Genomic DNA, 15,486 nt, shown 5'->3' with positions numbered 1-15,486 from the left:
ATTTAGCGCCGTGTAGTAGGCGCGACACAGGCAGTGTCGTCCCGGTGGCCAGGAGAAACAATGCAAGGACGCGGCGGCCTGCGGATACATGAGCGAAGCTTCCCGCTCGGCCTCGCGGTATCGCTCGCGTCGCGGACGGAGTCGCGGTACGAAGTAGCCGGCGCTAAGCGCGACGGCGAGCGTTTTTTTCATCCCGCGCGGGGCCGGCCGAAATGAGCCGGCCGGACCAATCAGCGAAGCGCTGCAATCAGTGCGGCAGCGGCGCGCCGTCATTTTCCCACCGGGCCCCACTGGGCGTCGTGTCGATATAAGTTGCGCCAAGCCGAGAGCTAGGCGCGCCCGTCCGTGCCGAATTAGCCGCGCACGGGAGACGTGAAGCGAATCCCGAAAAAGACGAGCCCCCTCGTCGCTGCAAATCGGCGGCGACCGCGGCGCCTGCGGCGACCACGAAGCGGCCGCGAGGCAAAACGGGTTTTCAGTCGCCGATACCGGTGGGCCCCCCGCTTCCAATTAAGACTGCCGACGAGGGTGTCGCGCAGCGCGGATAAGTAGCGCAGATGGACAGGTGCTCGGTGGGACGATGATTCGGTGGCCCGCTGCAGCGCGTGCAGCCAGCTCTGCTTGCCAAAGGGCGTCGCGGGCAGCAGCAGCAGTCTGCCGAGACGCGCGTCACCCTCGGGCGTCCGTCACTGCTTGAGTAAGCTCGAGCATTGCGCCACCTTCCTGCGCCTCGACAGCGAACGCCTCCGCGCACTGCGGCGGGCTCTGGCTCATGTCTCCGGATGGGGCGCCCGCTCAGTGCACCCCTCCCCTGTTGTCGCGACGCATCAATTTATTCTCTCGTAAGCAAGCACTCGGGGGTGCTCACGCTCAGGCACAGACAGAAAGAAAGAAAGGAAGAAAGAAAGATTGAGAAGTAATGGTCGCGTGGCTTGTTTCATTATTGAGCTTCCCAGGAACTTAGCCGTCACCGCTGTTAACGGATCACGCGTTTTGGCCGCAGTTCGACGCCATAGAAGAAGCAAGAACGCAACAACCAATCGACGTTTGGACAAACCGAACAGTTTCTCGGGGGATTTTGTGTCTTTCAAGCTGAGGAGAGACAAAACTTGTTTTTCAAGTCCGGTACTGCTGCCAAAGTGAGGGAGAAGGAAAGACGCTGCTGACAGCCAACCGCGCTTGGAAGGACGACGAAGTTGGGCGTGTTGGTGCAACTGCATTTTGTAACGACAGCGTCGAAAGACAAGACACAGACAAGAACAGCGCTTGTCCAGTGGCCTTCTGCGTCTTTGTGCCTTGTCTTATCGCGCTGTCACAAATTCCAAATAAAATACGTGGCTAGTTACTTTGCACATACGAATCACTCACGGTCACGCATTTTACCGACACAGCCTAAATAAAAGCGCTTTAATCGTGCGAACCAGGACTGACATGTTTACAGCCTTAACGTAGAACCATAAAGTCTCACAAATAAATAAATAATACACCTTTCGAACTATAAGGAGACAGAACTTTAAAGTGTGGGGTTAAATGTCCCGAAACTACGCGGTCGGTTATGAGGAACACCACACAAGAGGGCTCCGGATAGGTTTCAGCCAGATGCAGTTCTTTAATGTATACCTAAATCTGGGTATACGCGTGCGTTCTGGCATTTGTTCCCACCGAAACTTGTCCGCCGCGGCCGGCAATCGAACCTGCGACCTCGTGCTCAGCACACAATGTATACACGCGCCGCAGCCAATGAGTTGCTGCGAAAGAGCGCTTTTGCATACTCACGCGCTTAGCATCCCGAGACAAGGCGCCATCATTGAGCATCGTTAAAAAAAATTAAATTATGGGGTTTTACGTGCCAAAACCACTTTCTGATTATGAGGCACGCCGTAGTGCAGGACTCCGGAAATTTCGACCACCTGGGGGTCTTTAACGTGCACCTAAATCTAAGTACACGGGCGTTTTAGCATTTCGCCCCCATCGAAATGCGGCCGCCATGGCCGGATTCGATCCCGCGACTTCGTGCTCAGCAGCCCAACACCACAGCCACTGAGCAACCACGCCGGGTGATTGAGCATCGCGTGGAGTCAACAGATCGCACATGCAACATGAGTTTCATTATTATTATTATTATTATTATTATTATTATTATTATTATTATTATTATTATTATTATTATTATTATTATTATTATTGCCCTGACAAATTTTCTCCTAATTTGTGCGCGCAAATTTTTATGGATTTGTGTAATTTTGGTCACGTATGCACAAAGATATCAAGTGTGTTTTGGTCGAACTAAACGCTCATTTCTTTCCCTTATTCATGACCCTAAGATTGACCCTCGTATTACATAGAGGTTTACATCATAGGCCGACCTTTACGATAAGGCAAGAAGGAGACATAAGTAAGCATAACACGACACTGCAGCATTTTGTGAAAATACGCAGCGAATTGAGATATTCCCCTTTCAACGAATAATCGTGCTAAATGAGCAGAAATCAACAATAATCGCAAATAAAACCAGGAACGATGCCACTGCTCACGACTACTGGACGTGGTCGCTAAATAGGTGTTTATGCGGTGTTCGGACAATAGGTTCCTTCGCTCGTCAGCACTGCAGAGATTAGTATTTAGGTTGACAAGGGCAGTCGTAGGAATTGAGCACCTCCGAGACAGTCCCCTTTGGAGCTCTGAAAGAGATAATATTGTTGCAAGGAAACTTGGCTAGTGTCACTCGAGGTCCTCGTGGCGGCAAGTGATGGGCCAGGCGCCCGCGCTGGGGGACCCGCATCCGGACAGCTCGTCACGGTGACGCGAGGCCGAAAGGGACGCGACGAGGAAACGGCGTGAAGAAACGCGCCGGCGGCTTAGTCGACAGGAAACGTCCGTCAAAGACACGTGATTGCTGACGCCTGCCGTGGGCGTTAGGAGGGCACCGTGGACGTGAGCACTCATGTATATGCCGAACCGGTCAAAATTACGTGAGCCGTATCTCATAGCAGCTTTGGACCGATCGCTCTCGAAAAAAATAAAAATACAACGATATATATATATGGAAGAGGACCGTGGCTTGCAAGTGAAGTTAAATATATTATATTCCGGCAATACCACTTACTGATACTGAAATCACAAACCGAACGTGAGCGTTCGAAGTGAGCGAGAAGTAAAGAAAGGAAAAACAAAAAGGTACACATACGCAATACACATTTTGGTATCTATGAGAAGCGATCGCTTTCGCGAAGCGGTTAATTAAATGCCATAAATCTGTTCACCTTCCGCAACTCGTTTTTAAACATAGCGATTGCGTGCCTGACCGGTCAATGAGCAAGACGCGGAAAACCGGCCCCACCACACTATACCAACGTGACGCACGTGACTGAAGGTTACGGGATCGACCCATTTCACTAATACCCTACATCTGCAGGGCCGGCCCACCTTATTGGGCGAGAAGCCGATCGAGCAGACGTGCTAAATCCCGGGAAAGAAGGCGTAGAAAGCTTCACTTTGATAAAGGAATTATGCTCTTGAAGGCGTACGTTTGTTGCACTGAGGATATTCGGGCACCGTTTGTTGTTTCACTGCGCATTTGCGTCGAGAAGTGAGCCGAGAATGCTAAGCTGATTCGTTATGCCAATGTTGTCCATGCATGCATGTATTCGGCAAGACAACAGCAACAGCCACGGTCAGCAAAGTCTGCCAGGTCTCGCCTAGAAAGGTTCGCTTTAAAAATAGCTTATTGAACGACGTGCAAAGTAAACCTAGAAAGGAGCCGTTCTGCATGGTATCGCAGACTTCGAAGTACAGCTGCTGAGCCCAACGGAGAGGGGAGAGGCAAGGCTCCAAACAAGGAGTGCAGTCTAGCTAGGAAATTCCGGGGGGGGGGGGGACTCTTGCCCCCCCTCCCCTTGAAAGAGGGCACTGGCACTTTCGGCTGCAAGCTGGAAACTCCATTAAAAAACCGCTGAAGCTAATTTTTCTTTCTTACTAGAGTGACCACATAAGCAATGCTCTTCTTTACTACGTATATCTTTGCTTGGACAACGACAGTTGCCCTTTGTGTCTTCTCGAGATGCCCTGTAGCGGACGACGCGCGGGATTCTCCATATACACGTTCGCGCTGCAGATAACGTGTGGAGCTGGGCAGTTCCCGCCCTGACAAACTGTCAGCTTGCGCAACTTGCATCATGCCCAGCTTTTTTCGGACCGCTATATCCGTATTTTAAAACACAATCAGGTTGTTACATTTAATCTACAGGTGAGCGGGAGGTCCGGATAAAGTATTATAATCAGCCGCGCCCAACGACTGGTGTGCCTTACGGCATGAAATCGTTGGATTATCAACTCAAATTTCGTTTATATTTGGCGAAAATAAAGGGCGCGTTATGGGCAATATGTAGGTAAACTTCGAAGATCGGGCACTAATTATGACATTTGTAGTAAATTGCAGCGGTGGCGTAGAGGTAGAACACCCGCTTCGCGTGCAAGAGGTCCGTGGTTCGAATCCCGGTGCCGCGCAATTTTTCACCGGATTAAAAAACAATCCGCGTGTTGATAAAATTGCATAAACAGGCCTGGAGTGTGGCCTGATCCCGGTGACCAGAACCGGCAACGCAATCCCTCACCAGAGCAGGATTGGCCACCCTGGTGCAGTACTTGGCCACAACCTCCTATATGAACACAACAATCAAACCCCGGCCCTCTCAGTCCCCAGCAGCTGCGAAGCAACTGACCACGGCGGCGGTCAGACCTGCGACGCAGCTTAGGGTGCTAAGAATCCCTTGCTCCGGACAGGCCGCCATTGGAATATGAACCTTGCAACGTTTAACGCAACGTTATCTAGTGAGGCGAGTCTAGTAGTGCTATTGGAGGAATTAGAGGGCAGTAAATTGGATATAATAGGGCTCAGTGAAGTTAGGAGGTCAAAAGAAGCATATACATTGCTAAAAAGCGGGCACGTCCTGTGCTACCGGGGCTTAGCGGAGAGACGAGAACTAGGAGTCGGATTCCTGATTAATAAGAATATAGCTGGTAACATACAGGAATTCTATAGCATTAACGAGAGGGTGGCAGGTCTTGTTGTGAAACTTAATAAGAGGTACAAAATGAAGGTTGTACAGGTCTACGCCCCTACATCCAGTCATGATGACCAGGAGGTCGAAAGCTTCTATGAAGACGTGGAATCGACGATGGGTAGAGTGAAAACAAAATACACGATACTGATGGGCGACTTCAATGCCAAGGTAGGCAAGAAGTAGGCTGGAGACAAGGCAGTAGGGGAATATAGCATAGGCACTAGGAATAGCAGGGGAGAGTTATTAGTAGAATTTGCGGAACAGAATAATATGCGGATAATGAATACCTTCTTCCGCAAGCGGGATAGCCGAAAGTGGACGTGGAGGAGCCAGAACGGCGAGACTAGAAATGAAATAGACTTCATACTCTGCGCTAACCCTGGCATCATACAAGATGTGGACGTGCTCAGCAAGGTGCGCTGCAGTGACCATAGGATGGTAAGAACTCGAATTAGCCTAGACCTGAGGAGGGAACGGAAGAAACTGGTACATAAGAAGCCGATCGATGAGTTAGCGGTAAGAGGGAAAATAGAGTAATTCCAGATCAAGCTACAGAACAGGTATTCGGCTTTAACTCAGGAAGAGGACCTTAGTGTTGAAGCAATGAACGACAATCTTGTGGGAATCATTAAGGAGTGTGCAATAGAAGTCAGTGGTAACTCCGTTAGACAGGATACCAGTAAGCTATCGCAGGAGACGAAAGATCTGATCAAGAAACGCCAATGTATGAAAGCCTCTAACCCTACAGCTAGAATAGAACTGGCAGAACTTTCGAAGTTAATCAACAAGCGAAAGACAGCTGACGTAAGGAAGTATAATATGGATAGAATTGAACATGCTCTCAGGAACGGAGGAAGCCTAAAAGCAGTGAAGAAGAAACTAGGAATAGGCAAGAATCTGATGTATGCGTTAAGAGACAAAGCCGGCAATATCATTCATAGTATGGATGGGATCGTTCAAGTGGCTGAGGAGTTCTATAGAGATTTGTACAGCTCCAGTGGCACCCATGTCGATAATGGAAGAGAGAATAGTCTAGAGGAATTTGAAATCCCAGAAGTAACGCCGGAAGAAGTAAAGAAAACCTTGGGAAATATGCAAAGGGGGAAGGCAGCTGGGGAGGATCAGGTAACAGCAGATTTGTTGAAGGATGGTGGGCAGATTGTTGTAGAGGAACTGGCCACACTGTATACGCAATGCCTCATGACTTCGAGCGTAACGGAATCTTGGAAAAACGCTAACATAATCCTAATCCATAAGAAAGGGGACGCCAAAGACTTGAAAAATTATAGACCGATCAGCTTACTGTCCGTTGCCTACAAAGTATTTACTAAGGTAATTGCAAATAGAATCAGGAACACCTTAGACTTCAGTCAACCAAAGGACCAGGCAGGATTCCGTAAAGGCTACTCAACAATAGACCATATTCACACTATCAATCATGTGATAGAGAAATGTGCGGAATATAACCAACCCTTATATATAGCTTTCATTGATTACGAGAAAGCGTTTGATTCAGTCGAAACCTCAGCAGTCATTGAGGCATTGAGGAATCAGGGTATAGACGAGCCGTATGTAAAAATACTGAGCGATATCTATAGCGGCTCCACAGCCACCGTAGTCCTCCATAAAGAAAGCAACAAAATCGCAATAAAGAAAGGCGTCAGGCAGGCAGATACGATCTCTCCAATGCTATTCACAGCGTGTTTACAGGAGGTATTCAGAGACCTTGATTGGGAAGAATTCGGGATAAGAGTTAATGGAGAATACCTCAGTAACTTGCGATTCGCTGATGATATTGCCTTGCTTAGCAACTCAGGGGACCAACTGCAATGCATGCTCACTGGCCTGGAGAGGCAAAGCAGAAGGGTGGGTCTGAAAATTAATCTGCAGAAAACCAAAGTAATGGTTAACAGTTTTGGAAGAGAACAGCAATTTACAATAGGTAGCGAGGCACTGGAAGTGGTAAGAGAATACATCTACTTAGGACAGGTAGTGACTGCGGATCCGGATCATGAGACTGAAATAATCAGAAGAATAAGAATGGGCTGGGGTGCGTTTGGCAGGCATTCTCAGATCACGAACAGCAGGTTGCCATTATCCCTCAAGAGAAAAGTATATAACAGCTGTGTCTTACCAGTACTCACGTACGGAGCAGAAACCTGGAGGCTTACGAAAAGGGTTCTACTTAAATTGAGAACGACGCAACGCGCTATGGAAAGAAGAATGATAGGTGTAACGTTAAAGGATAAGAAGAGAGCAGATTGGGTGAGGGAACAAACGCGAGTTAATGATATCTTAGTTGAAATCAAGAAAAAGAAATGGGCATGGGCAGGACACGTAATGAGGAGGGAAGATAACCGATGGTGATTAAGAGTTACAGAATCGATTCCAAGAGAAGGGAAGCGTAGCAGAGGGCGGCAGAAAGTTAGGTGGGCGGATGAGATTAAGAAGTTTGCAGGGACAACATGGCCACAATTAGTACATGACCGGGGTAGTTGGAGAAGTATGGGAGAGGCCTTTGCCCTGCAGTGGGCGTAATCAGGCTGATGATGATGATGATAATGATGATGATGATGTTGACGCAAGTAAGCTATCCGGAGCTTTATGAATGTGTTTTGTGAACAAAGAATTTATTATCCCGTTGTTACCCTGGAAGAACTTTGAACTCAACAGATATCAAATCTATAGCGGAAATTGAGTGGAGGAGGAGGGGGGGGAGGGCATTATAAAGCAATCAAGCATTGCTTACACCCTTAGCAGTTGTAGTGGTGGTTTTCAACAGATTCGCTGGACATCCACTGTCGCAGGGCCGGGATGGCCAGTAAATTTTCTTTTTTGTTTGTGTGAATATAGCAACTAATTTAAGTGGATTGCACGTCGTTGCATATAACCACGACCGTACCATTACCTAAACTAGCCATGCATTTATGCTGCAGACTGAAACAGCAAATACAATTATTTGTTCAATTCAAATTCTTTGTAGCAAATGCGCATTTTTTATGTGCGCTGTACTGCTGCTACTGGGCGCGATCCGTGACCACTGTGGGGCACTCATTGCCTTTTGTCCCTGTATAATCTCGAGATTAAAAAAAAATTGCAAGAGATAAAGGCCTATTCAAATCACTTTTCGGGTCCCCATGGCTCACAGAGAGAGAGAGAGAGAGAGAGAGAGAGAGAGAGAGAGAGAGAGAGAGAGAGAGAGAGAGAGAGAGATCAAAACGTTTGCTGTTTGTCCCCCACTCTAGCAATAGTTGGTACGCCACTGTGGCGCGATGACTTTGTTATCAAATGTAGCAGCATATTGAATTTCTTTTTCCGAGAAAGTACAAGTAATATAATTGCTATATCTCTGCACTAAATGACTTATGCAGTTCAGTATGCACGCCATATGTTCTCTATTTAGCCTTCTTACGGAATGAATATATACACTCCTTAAGAAGGTTAAATAGAGAACAATTATGCGAAACTGGTATAAATCGATATTGGATTTATATCAGTCGCGCGTAATTTCTGTCACGAAGAGAGCGAGAAACTCGTGTGCAATTGTGTGGTTATTGGGCATCAAACAGAACGTTTCAGTAGACTTTATCGCTTTCGTTCAGTTCACATGAGCATGTCCTCCTGGTTATGTTTACTAGACCTTGGCCACGGCTGTTATTCAGAACGAATAATTTTTTCTCCACCACTTATTTTCGCTGGCACCGAACTTACCACCTTCAGTGAGCGCGCACGCCCTTCACCTTACAGGACAAGAAGCATTATGCGTAGGGCGCGAAGACCCCCTGCAAGCACTATGTAATAAATGGAGCAGCTGATACAGCATAGTAAGCGCCAAAGACAGTAAGCGAGGCCAGAGAGAGAAGGGGCTGGCAGGCTGACCAAAACAAAGTATGACGCAATGCCATAGGAGAGGTGAAAAAGGAAGTAGGTAGAAGCACGAGAGAGAGAGAGAGAGGGGGGAGGGGCACACACAACTTAAATCGAACATTAGGTAGCCAACTCATCAGCGAATATTTATGTCGTGTGCCGCATCTAAAAACGACGTCTAGGCCCGATGTTACGGTTTTGCCCGTCGGTGAGCGCACACATCCGCTTGCGCTCCAGAGTATATGAAAGCGGAGCTGGTTGCGTTGCGACTTGGCCGCGGCATGTTGTTGCGCTGTCTAGCCGTAACACTAGGCCACACACTCTCCGGTGCACAGAGGCCGCGTCACAGTCCCCTTGGGTCGGCACGGCAGAGGCCGGCTGCGGTCAGACCGTGAAGGGCCCTCTTGGCGCGCGGGCCCGTCGCTCAAACGGCGGCGGCTGCTGCGGCCGCTCCGAAATAGCGCCTTATCAAGCGCCTTATCTCGAGGAGCTCGCTTTTCCAGCTTCCCCGTTCGCCTCTCTCACTCGCTCGCTCCCTCGGTCCGAAATGTCAGAAGAGAACGCGGTCGACCCGGCACCCGAGTATCTCGAGTGTTGACATTCGAACGGCCCCGCGTCCTCTTCTGCAGCGGCGACCTCCGCGGCGGAGCAGTTCTTTGACGGTCACGCGGCAGCGGCGGAGCCTTGAGTCAGCGCACTCGTTCGCCAACGCTTCGATGCGGCACACGCGCGCAGGTTTCACGGCGCGGCTGCAACGCTTGAGCGATGGAAACTGGCCATTGATAATCACGCGCGCGCGTAGTACACACGCCTATAGGCGAGTCGACGCGCAGACATTCTGAGTCATAGCCTTCTTTCTTCCGGAACGAGTCGAGCCTGCAGCGGCGTGGGCAGCCGATGGTACGTGCGGCTGCTCGCATCCTCACTGAAATGAGCCGACTTGCGCAAATATATGCGCCGTTCCTTGTCTGAAGGCACATACGTAACTTGCTAAGTCGAGTGGTTAGTTGCTGTGGAATGCAACGCGTACTTCGCCGATAAGCAATTAGCGAGACCGGAGTAGACGCTGTCGCAATACATGACGTCACATCTCAGGTAACTTCACGGGCGGCGTCGTCGCCTGTTCGTCGCTTTCTTCTTGCGTATCAATACCCTCCCACGGTAACAGATGGCCGTTTTGCTATTGATCAAGCGTGCGCAGCATTCGTCTCCAGTGTCCCTGCAATGCTTCAAATACAGGTGAACTTTTCCGCAGCACCCTGACCCGCATGTCGTACAAGGAGACAGGACAAAATTGCGATCATCATGCAGTGTCGCGACAAAGCGCATGCTAAACTGTGAGAGTGCGTCGTGTACTCGTGGCCGCAGGAACGTAAAGCGCGAAACTATATATATATATATATATCATACAGAGGACGACATACACGATCAGAATCAGAATCAGTTTTATCTTCCTCAAGGAAAGGAATCACCGGCTCTATCTGTTTGATAAAGTTGATGTCATCATAATCATAATCATCATCAAACCATGCAGTATTTTTACAAATCGCCTGTGGCAGACAGCATAATTTAAACTTAAGAAGGCGGACATTACTGTCACGAGAAATCCTAATGCATAATCGAATTAGAAAACTAAGAATGAACCTTTCTAATGAATTACTTTGCGGCACATTTTGCAATTTACAATTGTAGCGGGTGAGTTCGGAGTCAAGAATCAGCTGAGTACTGCGCTTGGGATACAACACGCATGCGCACTTTGCCGACCGCCTTCGATAAACACCAAGCGCCATCATCGTCGACGTCATCAGCCTGGAAAGCTATAAAGGCTTCGGAAACGCGTGCCCTGACCAGTGGACGCGGCGGAAGCTACGGACCATGCGTCTCATGAATCCGCTGATATTTTTCGTACTGGTGAGAAAGAACCTTGTTGCTACTTGTTAAAGTAGCAACGGCGTATGTTTCCTGCTTCTGCCGCGTCCACGGTCATTGCGTTCTGTACTTCTATGCATTTACCAGTGCTTTGTGGACTTGTTGCCATGCTGTATAGGGTGTGGAAGCGAAACCAGGGCCTTCTACAGATGATATGTTAAAGATATTACAGACGACTTACAGGAGCTCAAGACGGGTGCGAGCACTACAAGCTGCCAGTTATCCGAGACGTCCGATAGGCTCACATCTATCGAAAATAAGTTGCATGTAACTGTTGATCAGCTCGTTAGTAAAGTTGAAGACCTCGAGAACAGTTTTCTCGAGGATACCGCTTCTAGGGTTGTTATTGAAGGACTACTTAAGGTTTCAGACGTGAACATCGAACGGATTCACACAATTGGTAGGCCTACTGAGAATAAGTGTCGACCGGTAGTATTTAAGTTATTAGACAGCAGAGACAAGACCAGGATGCTTAAAAGCTGTTCGGCGCTTAAGGGTACAGACTACAGTATTTGAGAAGACTCCTTTCTTAGAGTGCAATCACTCCGAAAAAAGCTCTGGGCGAGTACAGTTGATAACAGATAAAAGGGAGACAAAGTGGTCTTGTCGTTTGACAAAGTAAAAATCAACGGCAAATTCTTTCGATGGGATGATGCACTGAGCAAGGCGGTGCCTGCAGTGCCGACAAAATGACCAAACTGCCTCTCTAGAAACGGCACCATGGGTTCCAGTCGCGCACTGAGGCCAAATATGTCTACAATACCCACCGATTATAACTTATTTTCTGTTATGGAGCATTAATTCAAAATGCAGTGTGAATAAATGTGACGAACTTGAAAGCCTTCTTTTGACATATGACTCGGATGTAGTTGCGATAACGGAAACGTGGCTGAACGAAAACATGCCTGATGCTGACGTTATACCTAAGACGCACAAAATTATTCGCCGCGATCGTGGCTCTAGAGGGGAAGTGTTGCAATCGTTTTAAAAAACGAAATTCCTTCCTCGCTTGCGCCCCACAGTACCAATGTAGAAATGGCATCGGTTTCCGTTCAGTTACCTCACTGCAACATTCTTATCGGTGCAACGTATAGGCCACCCAATGCTGATATCACTGTCATCAAATCGCTACACGATTTTTTACACGAACACAGCAAGCGATTTAGGTATATCATTACGTGTGGAGACTTTAACCAGCCAAAGGTAAATTGGAACCTTCTGTGTGCTGAGCCGTCGAGTACGCACACTGAATCACTCCTGGATTTAGCCTTCTCTTTTAATCTTAGACAGATTGTACATGAGCCGACACGCGTTCAGACAAGCTCAAGTGCACTTTTCGACCTTGTGTTTGCCTCGCCCGCCGTCGGCGAATGCGAGTTTACGGTCGAAATTCTGCCCGGCATATCGGATCACGCAACAGTACTTTTTAGGAGCGAACTACAAAGAATTCAGACAAGTGAGGAACCTAAAGAATATTTAGGTTTTAATAATGCTGAGATTTTAATAATGCGATAGAAAATAATATAATCCAAACATCACTTTTTCAACGTCAAGGTCCACAGATTGTTAACAACAGACCCACGTAAGTTTTGGTTGCACATTACAGCAAGTAAAGTCATCATAAGCAAGATACAGATCAACGACACCATTGTCGTTGATAGCTCCGTCATTGCTTAAAACTTTCAATACATACTTTTCCTCTGTCTTTCTGGCGGCTAGTACACAGCTCGTCAGTTTCGATAGCCCAGGTATTGACGTTCCAGAGCTTGATGTGAGTGAGGAGGGTGTATTCGCTGCTTTCATTCATTTAGATATAAAAAAAAATCTGCGGGCCCGGATGATATACCAAACTCCTTCCTTTACAGATGCGCTGAATGGTGTTCAAGGTACCTTTGCGTCATATATAACGAAAGCTTACTGAAAGGGGAGCTTCCCGTGGACTGGAAATTGGCTATACTAATCCCCATTCACAAATCCGGCAATAAATTTTCTGTACCTTACTGCCCACCGGTGTCACTTTTATGTACCTCGAGCAAAGTACTCGAACACTTCATTTACAAGCGTCTAAGCACTCATCTAGAAGACAGAAACTTCTTCCGGCGAGAGCCTACACGGGTTTCGGCGTGGCCTATCAACTTTTACCCAATTGCTCCACCTGACTAATGACCTAACGGCAACACTGGACAAAGGAGGGCATCATCATCATCATCATCATCATCATCATCATCATCATCATCATCATCATCATCATCCTGGTTGCGCCCACTGCAGGGCAAAGGCCTCTCCCATGCTTCTCCTACAACCCCGGTCATGTACTAATTGTGGCCATGCCATCCCTGCAAACTTCTTAATCTCATCCGCCCACCTAACTTTCTGCCGCCCCCCGCTACGCTTCCCTTCCCTTGGGATCCAGTGCGTAACCCTTAATGACCATCGGTTATCTTCCCTCCTCATTACATGTCCTGCCCATGCCCCATTTCTTTTTCTTGATTTCAACTAAGATGTCATTAACTCGCGTTTGTTCCCTCACCCAATCTGCTCTTTTCTTATCCCTTAACGTTACACCTATCATTCTTCTTTCCATAGCTCGTTGTGTCGTCCTCAATTTGAGTAGAACCCTTTTCGTAAGCCTCCAGGTTTCTGCCCCGTAGGTGAGTACTGGTAAGACACAGCTATTATATACTTTTCTCTTGAGGGATAATGGCAACCTGCTGTTCATGATTTGGGAATGCCTGCCAAACGCACCCCAGCCCATTCTTATTCTTCTGATTATTTCCGTCTCATGATCCGGATCAAAGGAGGGCAAGTTGATATAATTTTTTTAGCTTTCCAAAAAGCCTTAGATCGTGTATCTCATGCCAACTTAACGATTAAACTTAGATGTGTTCTTCGAAATAAACAGATTACTCAATAGCTTGACTCCTATTTATCTAACAGAATGCAATATGTTCACATAGGCGCATCAGGCTCACCACATGCACAGGCGTCCTCTCAGGCGTTCCGCAAGGTCCAGTCCTTGGGCCACTTCTCTTCTTGATTTATTTAAACAATCTAGCACTTGATTTACCAGTGCGTTACCGTTTATTTGCAGACGATTGTGTTGCCTACTTGAATATTCGGTCAGCTGAAAATCAACTAATATTGGATGATTACCTGAAAGCCATTGACAATTGGTGCCAGAAAATGCAGATGAGCCTTAATAATTCAAAGTACGCATGCATGTCATTAACAAGAAAGAGGACTCCGTTAGAACACACAAACACCATAAACAATGTCGCAATTACGAGACTTAACAAATGCAAATATCTTGGTATGATCATACATAAAACACCGAACTGGAATGCTCACATTGAATACATAGCATCAGCAGCATTATAAAAATTATGGTTACTGAGACCCCGTTTGAAACGCGCTACAAGTAACGCAAAACTTGTCGCTTACACATCATTAGTAAGACAGTTACTTGAATATGCTGATGCCGCTTGGGACCCGCATTCTAAGACAAATATTGCCCGTGTCGAAAGTGTACTGAGGAAAGCACTTCGTTTTATTTATAGTACCTACAACCGAAATACATCTGTTAGTGAACTCCGAATTCGATCAGGCCTTCCAACACTCGACTCACGCCGTAAATTGCATCGATTAAACATGATGTATAACATTGTGAACAATCGGGAAAAAAAACTGGAATTTGATAAATACACGCAGTTAAACAAATCAAGAGGCACGAGACATACACATGAATAGGGTATCGTAATAACACAATTGCGAACTTCGGTGTACCGCTTTTCGTTTTTCCTACGAACTATATTGCGGAGTGGAATTCACTGCCGCAGGAAGTAACAAATTTGGCTAGCGATGAATCATTGTTAGCTGCCCTTCCTGACCATGTGTAATCCATCAGATTTGCTACATCGATTTGCTTTGTGTCATATAAGCGGCGCACCATTTGGTCTTACTACTGTCGTAACCATTCTTTTTTTTTTTTCAGTACCCTCGTTGTCCACTAGTTTGTCCCCGCTGCTTTCTTTTTGCAGTGTACAGTTATCGTAGAATCTTTGCTTTTCGTTACGCGCACGTGTTCTCGAATTGTTATTTAAAAGTGATCTTGTCATTGCTCGAAAACTCTCTTGTTCTTTTCTTTATGCTTTTTTGCTCTTTGTATTCTATTTTTTTTCTTTTTTTGCTCTTTTGTTCTGAAATGAACGTACCTGTGCCTAATCTAACGCTATTACTTCATTGTTAGTCACTCCTGCCCTGGCTGCCGTAAGGCAGCTGGTAGTATTCTACAAATAAATAAATAAATAAATAAATAAATAAATAAATAAATAAATAAATAAGGAGTGTCCATGCACTTGGAACAAATTTTCAAGAAGACATTAGTTTCGAGATATTTATTCCCAAAGTATGCGACGAAATACATGGGCGTTTCAGTTGTTTTGTGCTTGAATGCATACAATGGGGATTGGCAAAAAGAAAGAAAGAAAGAAAAGAAAAAGAAAAGAAAAAGAAAAGAACAATTGCGCATTCTTTACTGCAAGTCTCACGGCTTATATCTGGAAACCAACGCGATCCTTAGAAGTCCTTTCAAGTAGATATCCCTTTAAACTCACCGGCTACAATTTGT

This window comes from Dermacentor variabilis, chromosome 1 (assembly GCF_050947875.1).
Source record: "Dermacentor variabilis isolate Ectoservices chromosome 1, ASM5094787v1, whole genome shotgun sequence".
Lineage (NCBI taxonomy): Eukaryota > Metazoa > Arthropoda > Arachnida > Ixodida > Ixodidae > Dermacentor > Dermacentor variabilis.
This window is presented reverse-complemented; position numbering follows the sequence as displayed.